Source organism: Saimiri boliviensis, chromosome 7 (genome assembly GCF_048565385.1).
Source record: "Saimiri boliviensis isolate mSaiBol1 chromosome 7, mSaiBol1.pri, whole genome shotgun sequence".
NCBI lineage: Eukaryota > Metazoa > Chordata > Mammalia > Primates > Cebidae > Saimiri > Saimiri boliviensis.
Window position 1 is genome coordinate 64,911,285 of NC_133455.1, and position 8,720 is coordinate 64,920,004.

Below are 8,720 nucleotides of genomic sequence, written 5' to 3' on the forward strand. Positions count from 1 at the left end.
CAGGATGGTCTCGATCTCTTGACCTCGTGATCCACCCGCCTCGGCCTCCCAAAGTGCTGGGATTACAGGCTTGAGCCACCGCGCCCGGCCAACAAGTTGATTTCTAAAGCTCCTCCCAGCTGTGCCATCCACCCCCTTCCAGGCCCCTAGGACAAGGGAGCAGGTGAGGCGGCTGGTCGAATGAACGTGGGGGCTCCGACCCAGGGCTGCTGATGCCTTCATGTCCTTTCTTCCCCAGAAATCTTGCTTTGGGTTAGCAGAGAAGTCCCCCCTACCCCGAGGCAGTGGGGTGGGCATGGTAACATCACTATTCAGAAGTTGGTCAGGGCACTTCCACCTGGGAAAGAGCTGGATTTATTCTAGGTCCCTGGGAAGGGGGACAAAGTCTGGGCGGGGGCAGGGGCAGAGGTCAGAGATTGGGCAGGGGGAGGTTTGGGGCAAGTGGGATAAATGACTCCTGAAGTGCCTGGTGCTGCTGTGGGCAGGTTCTGGGGGTGTCTCAATAGATCCTTGTACAGAAGGGCCGATTACAGCCCCCACATCAAGCCAGCTGGGAGTGAGGTGAATCAGCCCCTGGGAACTGCAGTTGCTGAGAACCCCAGGGCCCCTCACAGCCCCACCTAGGAAAACCCTGTCCATTCGCCTACCCAGAGTGTCTAGGGGCAGAGGCAATTTCAGGCTGAACTACATGAGAGTGAGGAGACGTGCAGAACACAGGTCCTAAGCAGCATGTGCCATTCAAGCCCTGCAGGCAACAGCAGGAGCAGCAGAATGGGAGCTTCTCTCCTTTAAGACATCTATACATTAAAAAAAAAAAAAAAAAAAAAAAAAAGCATAGTGAATACTGGAGAATTCCCAGAGTTCAAGGACCAGAATTAAGGTTCAGGGTGCTAGGCCTGACTGGGCTCTTCTCAGCAGCTGCTGGGTTTTAGAAATCAGTAATAACAGCAACAATAATTCATCTTAATAACAGCCTGGCCTCCTCTTTCATTTGCGTAACTCCCAGAGTTGGGAAAATGGTAATTATTGAGCAGGTGCCACGCCCCAGTGATGACACATGATCAATCCAGGAACACTGGCTGGGAAACTGAGGCCCAAGGAGAAAGATTTCCCCTCACACAAAGCTATAGACATAGGTGCCGGGGGCTGCTGGGCGGTGCAGGGTGAGCATGCCAGTTCTAAACCTGCAGTGTTTTGGGAAAGTGCTGAAGACGGGGGCATTCATTCCAGAGTCCCCCAGACTTGGGTTTGGGCAGAAGGTGAGGAAAGACCCAGATGTGTGTCCTGAGCTCCCTCCTAGGCTGTGGCAGGCCTGGTGGGTACCCCTGGCTGGGAGTCAAGGCCTCTGTTCTTGAGCCCATGCCCCACCCTCCCAGAGTATCACAAAGCAGGCAGATGGCTGCCTCGGGGATCTCCACCGCCTCTACAGTATGCTCAGGAGCCACAGGGTAAGTGAGCGCTCAGCCCTGGGAACAGCCCCATGCCACAGGCACAGTCCATGAAGTAGGAGTCGGGGGCATCTTATAGCCAGGTAGGCAGATCAGATCAAGAAGAGTCAAGAAATGGGGGAGACTGTTACTTGGGGACCCCAGCCCATCTCTGTAGCCCCCTTCCATTCTTGGTACTGATCCTAAAATAAAGAGATCCTTCCTACAGCAAGGCCTGTCTGGCCAGTGCTGTAGAAACCCGCAGGGGAGGTCCAGTTGGCATATACCCTCCAAGAGGGCAGAGGAGGGTGGAAAAGCATCCTAAGAGACCAAAGACCTTTTCCTACTGTGTCCATGGAGGAAAGCAGTAGAGACTCAAACTAGGAGGGAAGGGTAAAGATGGGGGCATTGCATATGCAGGTCCATCCATGGTCTGCTGTGTGCCTGGTACTGTAACAGATGCCGGGACAGACAAAATCTAAGCTCCCAAGAAACCACAAGGGCCAAGACAGACAGCAACCAATGACCTTGTCCTCCAACCCTCCAGGACAGTGTCTGGGGGAAAATATTACAGGTCTTGTTCTCAGGGATTTGAAGTTGTTTTTTCCTCAGCATGTTACAAAGCTGACCAGAGCCCCGTGGGGGGTCCTGCAATAACACTCTAATTCTCCGAAAGCCCAGCTTTCTGCTATCTCAGGTTCAAGAACTGGCCCTCTCTGCTTTAAATCCAGCCACGCTACCTCGTGCCTAAAACATTAAGACAGAATGGGACCACGTAAAACTACAGAGCAGAATCAGGAGTCCTGCCTCTGACACTCACCACAGCATGAATCACTTCCCCCTCTGGACTTCAGTTTGCCCATTTTTAACATGAGGGCGTTGGATTAGACTGTCGTCTCTAGGATTCCTTCCAGCCTATGCTGTGTTGTTTTGATGTAGTGGCAGATCCCAGATTGATTTACATAAATTTGCATGTTCAATCAGAAATCCCAGACTCCAAGTATAGAAAATCCAATCGGTCCATTAATGCAGCCAGACTGGGGCTGGGGGAACCTGCCAGGTTGAGGTGAGGGGTGTCGAAGGAGACAGCAGGAGCGGTGGTGAATTGGGGGAGGGGCTGAGGGAAGCAGGAGCTAGAAAGGGCACTTCTTTTGAGAGATGCAGCTTTGGTGACCTGGGCATGATGAATGGCATGAGGAACCCCACTTCAGTTGTCAGGCAAGGGCCCTTTCTCCTCCTGCTTCTAACGAGGCCTCTGGCTGGCCAGGCTCGGAGCCACACCCCAAGAAGGAACAGCAGCTTCTGCCTAGTAACAGCTGCATCTTTCAGTCTGACACAGACTCCAGCATTAGCCACTTTCTGGGAAACTGACCTCCCTGGGAGCTTCCATTATCTATTCCAAAGGCTCACAGCAGTAAGGAAGGCTTCCTTGGGGTTTAACCTAAACACCTCCTGCTGCAGCTTTGCCCTTATAGGCAGCAGGGTCCAGGGCAGAGGGCTCCCCAGGCCCAGGAGAGCAGGGGGAAAAGCAACGCAGGGAGAATGTGCCCCCTACATGACCAAATCCAGGGCTTCTTTAATCACCGCCTCTCCTTCAACACTCCTCTTCACCTGGGAGACCAAGGATGAAAACAAACAAGAACTTCAAGACCTTTGGCTCTTGGGCTGGAAAGCAAGCCCCAACATGGAGAGCCCAACTCCTGACAAAATCCTACCCCCAGGAGGGAAGGGGCTGGAAAAGGTGGGGTGGGGGTAGCTTCTCACTGCAGCTGCTGGGCTGGTATGGCAGGGCCTGGGAGGCTGGCTGGGCTGGATGAGCGTGGTGGAGAAGATTCCTTAGCCCCTTGCCTAGGACCTGGGGGTATGAGTACAGCAGTGAGGTGGGCAGGGCTGGGGGTGGGTGGGCAAAAGCAGCGGGGCCCTCCTTGCCCTCCTCCTATAAGAGGGTGGGTGGGTGAGTGTGCTGTGCTCCCTGGCCCAGATCCTAAAACAAGTCCCAACAGCTGACATGTAAACTGTCTCCTGGGAATCTGCTTACCCTGCTGGCCCTTGGCTGCCTCCTCCTCTCTCAGCCCTTCTTCAAAGGGCTGGGATGTCTCACCACAGGCCATGATGGGTGGGCCAAACCCAAGCCAGCAGGAGCAGGAGTTCATATCCCAAGGCGCCAGGGGTGTGTGGAACAAAGACTGTCAGGCGTAGAATAAGGGAATCTGTTCTCTCTACCCAGGGTTCTCATCCTAGGTAATTGCAATTTAAAGCACACCCAACACCTCAGCTCTATCTAAATGGAACCATTCTGCCAGAGGATCTTTCTCCCCTGTGGACTTACCCATCAGTGGAACCACTCAATGTCAAAAGATGGAAGGGAATATTAGAGCTTTCTAGTCAAACAGCTGAGTTTTAAAGATGGGGAAACTGAGCCCCAAGAGCAAACTGTCTTGACCAAGGTTACACAGGAAGGCAGGAAGAGTAGGGACCAGAGCTTCTGACTCTGTCTTTATTGATAGTACCTTGGTCCCCATACACTTAGGTTTTCACCGGCCTATCATGAAGATCCTTCTTCCCTGCTGTCCACAGCACCTGCCTCTCCAGGTCCTCACTCTCTTCCTGAGGGCTAGAGCTGGAGAAAGATGCTAGAGGGCGGAAGCCACCTCACGCACAGACCACAGACTTTGAAAACAAGCTTGAATACATGGGAATGTCTCCTTAGACAGGAATACACATGGTTTCTTTGGGATAGGAAATCCACTAACCCCAGGTTGTTTTTAGGAAGATGGGGGACCAATCTGAGAAGTGAATTTTCCTGTCACACAAGGAGTGTCAGAGAGCCAGATGGTGTAATGTCTGCAAGGGAGGGTCTGCAACAACGCAAATGGGCTAGGTTCATTTTCCCCCAAAGTACTGACCATAAAACGGTTAGGCATTGACACCCTCTCTACCGCGCTCCCCAGGACCACTCCTGCCCGGGGCCAATTCCTCCTGCTGACCATTGTGCTTAAGCAGGAGGACCCATGAAGGAGGAGAAGTGGGAGGGAGGGATTGCCTCTACAGCCAGGGAACTCCTTAGCCTAAGACCCCTAGCTCCTCAGCAAGGCAGGCCTTTAAGAAGTGGCAACTGGATAGACTAGGTGGGCTCGGCTGATCCAGCCTGGGGATGCCTGGAAAACCAGGCCTATGGGAGGTGAAGACCCTCTGTGCCCTTGGGGCCGTGCCAGAACTGGAGACAACGAGGGGCCTTGGGCCCAGGACAAGGAGAGGGGAGCTAGGGTCAGGGCAGCCGCTTTCTTAGTCGGGCTAAGCCAGAGGAGCGTTGGGCACAGATGAATTCTCCGCATTCTTCTGGCACTGCAGCCAGCACCCGGAGGGCCTTTTCTGCAGGCGCTGCCCTGTCCCTACTCCCTGCCCAACCAACCCTTCTCCCTCCCTTAGCTTCTCTTTAGCATGCAGCCCGCCAGGTCCTTCCTCCTTCTCGGAGCCCCTCAAAGCCTCAGAAGGGCCGTTCTCTCGGAGACCCGGTCTTTCCGCCTCTCCCCGCCTTCCCCACGCCCTACCGCCCCAGGCCACGGGGACTGGAAGGAGTGCGAAAGGGAGCCCCAGGCTCGTCTCTGCGCCTGCGCTTTGGAGAGAGCCCCTCCCCCCCGCAATAACCCGGCACCGCTAAGCGGCACCCGGACGGTGGGATGCGGGTGGGGTCGGGTGAGCAGCTGGGGCAAGGTCAATGCTTTCAAAGAGGGAGGGAGCCCGGCCCCCGGAACATCCCCCTCTCCCGAAAGTTTCCCTTCCGGGGCCACGGAGTGTGCGCAAGGATGGCGCGGGGGGCGGGAGGGGGTGGGGTGGGGGTGCAAGGAGTCGCTGCCCGACCCCCCGAGAGGGTGCGACGGGAGGGAGGGAGGGAGGGTCCGGGCAGCAGGGTCTGGGCAGGAAGCTGTGACGCCCTCTCCGACCCTGCACTGCCACGAGAGACTTACCCTCCACACCCCACTCCCCCCGGCCCGGAGCCACGGATCCCTCCCGCATTCGCCGCCCTTTCAACCCCAAGTAGACCCAGAACTCACCGAAATCAGGTGTTGAGCTGGGCCAGGGCAGGCCGGATCCGCCAGGTCCATGGCCGCGAATCGGGGGCGGGGGGCAGAGAAAGGGGGGTGCCGGAGCCGCCTCCTGATGTCAAGGCTTTAAAGGGGCCGGGGAGCCCCGCCCCTCGCGCTGACCACGCCTCCCTTCTCCCGAGCAGCCAATCCACGTTCACCCTTGGTGCGCGCCCCTCCCAGCCCCCTCCAGATGTTCCCAGGGCGCGAGCTAAGTCTGCCTGGCCGGCGCGCGCCGCTTCCGCTCCGGTGGGAAGGACCTCCCTTCCCCCCCTATAGAAACACTTTCTCCAGGCCGGGCCGGGCCTGGTAAACCTCAGCAGTTCCTGGGTAGAGGACGCCAGGCTGGGCCGCGCGGGGGTGGAATGAGGGCGTCTAGAACAGAGAAAACTAAGTAGGTGCGTGCGGGCCCACGGGCATGCGCGTTTGCTTTTGTGGGGCTGGGTGTGCACGTGTATGTGTGGTTGTGAGCGTCGGTGTTTGTAATTTGCCTTTCTGCATACGTGTTGGGTGTAAATCCATAGGGGAAAGGCTTGAGTGCCTCTTTGGCCTTAAATGCTCCCGATTCTCTCCCTCCTCCAGGATGGGGTCGTCCTCCAGTAATCTGGAAAACGGTGGTAGAAACAGTGTCCACTCATCAGAGAGCAGTGCTGGCCGTTTCCTCACTGGTTTAGGAGGAGGGAAGGCTGGGCAGAGAAAGGATACAACCTTGTTCTCAACCATTTGCTATCTCGGTGGGGATGAGGAAAAGCAAACAGCCCATCCAGGCCCCTGCAGACCCTCAGAGCTTTCAATATCATTCCCATTAGTCCTTAATTAAACACCTATTTGCCCTTTCCTGGATACCGCATCTCACAACCCTTACAACCTGCATTGTAGTGACTGCCCCAGAAATGCAGGTTCTCAACTGGGTTCCGCAGTGAAATACGATGGAATCCCTAGGCACAGCCTCTGCCCACTTCATTAAAATTTCTTTTGTTGTGGGTATACAAAGGATGCGGCTTAGAGTATCATATTAGCCCAATAAAGGAACATAAAAAATAAGGGAATTTAGGGTGCTCAAATTGGCTAGAATTAAGAGTTCTTTTCTGAAGGAGGCTTATTTAAAATGGGATTTGAAGGGCAGAGAGAACTTGAGTAGAGTCCAGGCAGGGTAAAGGGCACAAGGAGACTCAGGTAGGAAACAGCAGATTGTCTGCATGGGATAGTGATAGGTAGTGATAGGTTGGGAAGCCAGACAAGTTAACAGAGGAGGTTTCCTATGGAGGAGAGCAGAATGAGGCTATGGATGTGACAAGACATAAGGTAAAGAAGTCATTTTGGCTTCTTGAGCATAGAGTAGTTTGATGAAAAGAGTGCCCAAGGACAGCCATTATTGGAACCTAAAAAATGTCTTGATGGTTGACGGTTACTCCCACCAGCTCTCTCATTGCTTAAAAAAATTTTTTTTATTCCTTTTTTTTTTTTTTTTTTTGAGATGGAGTTTCGCTCTTGTTACCCAGGCTGGAGTGCAGTGGCGCGATCTCGGCTCACTGCAACCTCCGCCTCCTGGGTTCAGGCAATTCTCCTGCCTCAGCCTCCTGAGTAGCTGGGATTACAGGCACGCGCCACCATGCCTGGCTAATTTTTTGTATTTTTAGTAGAGATGGGGTTTCACTTTGTTGACCAGGATGGTCTCGATCTGTCGACTTCGTGATCCACCCGCCTCGGCCTCCCAAAGTGCTGGGATTACAGGCTTGAGCCACCATGGCGGGCCTTTTTTTTTTTTTTTTTTTTTTTTTTTTTTTGTGAGACGGAGTCTCACTCTATTGCTCAGGCTGGATGGAGTGCAGTGGCACGATCTCTGCTCACTGCAACCTCTGCTTCCTGATTTCAAGGGCTTCTCCTGCTCAGCCTCCCAAGTAGCTGGGATTACAAGCGTGCACCACCACGCCTGGCTAATTTTTGTATTTTTAACAGAGACGGGGTTTCACCATGTTGGCCGGGCTGGTCACTCCTGATCTCAGGTGATCCACCCAGCTCGGCCTCCCAAAGTGCTAGGATTACAGACATGAGCCACCATGCCCGGCCCTTAAATTATTCTTAACATGCAATAAAATGCACACATCTTAGGTGCTTTTTTTGGTGAACTTCAAAATATACACCTATGTAATTAACACCCAAAACAAGATACTGAACCGTCACCGTAGAAAGTTCCCGCATTTATAGTTGATTACCCCACACCCATCACCACCCTCCCCTAGCAACTTCCTGAATATCACCATAGATTTGTCTGCACTTGTATTTCACATACATGGTATGTACTCTTCCATGTCTGTATCCTTTAGCTTAGTAATGTTTTTGAGACCCATCCATGTGTATCAGTAGTCAATTCTTTTTTATTGCTGAGTACTATTCCATTGTGTGAATATATTACAATTTGTTTATCCATTCTTTAATTGAGGGATATTTGGATATTTCCAGCTGAGGTTATGATGACGATGGCTGCTATTAACATTCTGGTGCAAATATTTTCATAGACATGTTTTCATTTCTCCTTTTCACCTTATTTCTTGATGCTAGTGACATCTTCGGAAGCCTACAGCATTGTGAGTTCTTATTTAATCATCTAACATTTATTGAATAGGGATCAGTGGGCTAGTTCTGGGATTACAACAAAAAGTAGACGTGATCCTTTCCTCACAGGGCTTGAAAGTCCGATAAAACTCCATGTACCTGTTGTCCATGTCCATGTCCTAGTATTGCGTTGTATTCCTAATTTCTGCCTTGAGGTAGAAAACCTTAAAAGTCTGCCAGGAATTTCTAACTACTTTTGGATGTTTCAAAATAACTGAATTATTGGAAATGAACAGAACATCAAGATGATACTCGACTTTTTTCTTTTCTTTTTTTTTTTTTTTGAGACAGTCTGTCACCCAGGCTGGTGTGCAGTGGCACAGTCTTGGCTCCCTGCAAGCTCTGCCTCCCAAGTTCAAATGATTCTCCTGCCTCAGCCTACCAAGTAGTTGAGATTACAGGTGTGTGCCATCACATCAGCTAATTTTTGTATTTTCAAAGTACTGATGTTAGCAGTGAGGCTATGGATGTGACAAGAGTTTTCACCATGTTGCCCAAGCTGATCTTGAACTCCTGACCTCAGGTGATCTGCCCATTTCAGCCTCCCAAAGTGCTGGGATTACAGGCATGAGCCTCTGTGCCCAGCCAATAT

General features: G+C 52.5%; 1 protein-coding gene across 4 annotated transcripts in view; it reads right to left on the minus strand.

Annotated features, from left to right (window-relative positions):
- NCKAP5L (NCK associated protein 5 like) overlaps window positions 1-5,630 on the minus strand; it is an 82,375-nt gene extending 76,745 nt beyond the window's left edge. For all 4 annotated transcript variants that reach the window (XR_012518434.1, XR_012518433.1, XR_012518432.1 and 1 more), the window contains exon 1: window positions 5,483-5,630. The gene's annotated coding sequence lies outside the window, so the exon portion shown is untranslated. The remainder of the gene's footprint in view (window positions 1-5,482) is intronic.
- Between the last annotated feature and the right edge of the window lie 3,090 nt (window positions 5,631-8,720).